Here is a 2005-nt window from a genome sequence, read left to right on the forward strand (position 1 = left end):
CCATCTCAGGGTTGGTCCAGCTTGCCTTTACCTTTACCTGCACCACGTAGCACCCGTGAGCCAAGGCCCAGCAAGAAAACACAACAACAGAGCATAAGCAATCAACAGACAAATCAATATCTCATATCGCATCACAAGTTCTCAATCATATAATCATTCAGTATAATCAAGTATTCAGCACACTAAACATGTCATCTCATATCATATATCAGTTCACAAGTGATAACTAGGGCTAGCGCCCTCAGGCCGCTCCCTCCGTTATCCCACTGACTCCAGCCCGCTTAAACCGAGCTCAGTGAATATTAAGCTCTCCTCGGCTACTAGTGGCCAAGTCGCGCCCTGTGCGCAAATATTGTGTACGACACTCTTAGGCCGCTTTTACATGTCCCATGGCATAATACCATCATTGACACGATACAAATATCGGGAGCACTTAGTCCCATCACAAACATATAACCGGGTGCAGTTTTCTTACCTTTCGATACGCTAGCTTTGATCACTCGACTCCTTGAGCACGATCCCCCTCGAGCCCTAGCGCTCACCTAAACACAACCATAGGCTAAAGTCATCATCAATCCTCAAGTCCAAAACCTAGCCTCGGGGCCAATCCCGAGCCCCTGGGAAGTCCTTGTTCCACCAAACAAGGTGGTGGAATCAAACCCCAAACCCTTGACAAAAACCCTTGCAAACAACCCTAAAATCCCTTTCTGAAAACAGGGTAGCGCTACAGCACTCTTAGGAGGGCGCTACAACGCTACAAACAGAAGCAAAATCCCCTCAGCATGCATGGCCTAGCGCTACATCGCCCAAAGGCTAGCGCTGTAGCGCTAGTTACAGACAGACCAACACCAGTTTTCCCTTCCTACGATTTCCTCGAACCAAACTCAACCAAAACTTCTCCAAACCTTCACCAAACTCAAAAACAACCTTATGAACATACTCTACTCATCCCAAGCATCCCAAATACCCAAAACTCAAGCACATGCAATCCTAATCCCAAAATTCACCATAGCTGACCCTATACTTAGAACTCAACATAAACCAGTCAAAACACCAAAGTCTAGAGCTCAGAACTTCATACCTTTTAATGGAATTCAATTTCAAGATAACAGAGATCAGAAATTGTTGAAGAAAGAACAAGATGTTTCTTTTGTCCCTTCCAGGCGATCAGAAAATAAAGAAATAGTTAATATATTCAAGATAATTACGTATTTACAAAATACCGTCTCAATTCATCCTATTTCATCAGATCCGGGATGTGATATGGTTTCGAAGGATGAACTGGATATGGACAGTTCCAATAAGATTTCATTCTTGAACAAAAATCCATTTTTTGATTTAGTTCATCTATTCCATGACCGGAACAGGGGGGGATACACGTTACACCACGATTTTGAATCAGAAGAGAGATTTCAAGAAATGGCACCTTCTTATATTGCTCTTCCCTAGCCTTTGGCCTGAATTCCCTAAAGTTCCCATCAAATTCAACTTAAACACCATAGTTCAAAAACCAGAATCAGAAACTGAAGAACTCTAAAGTCTTTCCTCAAGTGTTGGTGAGTTCTTGCTAAACCTCAACCAATTCCTCAAACCTAGCATAGGATCCTTGATGCTCAGCCTAACCCAGCTCTCCTCTGAACTTTGCTCCAAAAATCCTTAAGAAACTGATGAAGGAAGTGTAAACCGACCTTAGAAAACTCTCTCTGTTTTCTCCCTTTCTTTTTCTTTCTTTCCTCAGACTTCTACATTTTTCTACAACTTCCACTAACATAAAGTCTGAGTATTTTCCCCTCTTTAGAATGCCAAATGACCTTAATGCCCTCCCTTTTACTTCTAACCCTTTAATCCACTTAAGGGCATTCTAGTCATTTTACCCAATTCTCGCTAACTCCTCTAGTGTCTCTAATATTTCCCGCTTAACTCTCGATACCTAATTAATCACCAATAATATTCCTCTGTTGACGCGGTTCTTCACCAACAGGTAATTAAGAGAAGAAGAGAAATG

The sequence above is a fragment of the Humulus lupulus genome, chromosome 3 (genome assembly GCF_963169125.1).
Source record: "Humulus lupulus chromosome 3, drHumLupu1.1, whole genome shotgun sequence".
Taxonomy (NCBI): domain Eukaryota; kingdom Viridiplantae; phylum Streptophyta; class Magnoliopsida; order Rosales; family Cannabaceae; genus Humulus; species Humulus lupulus.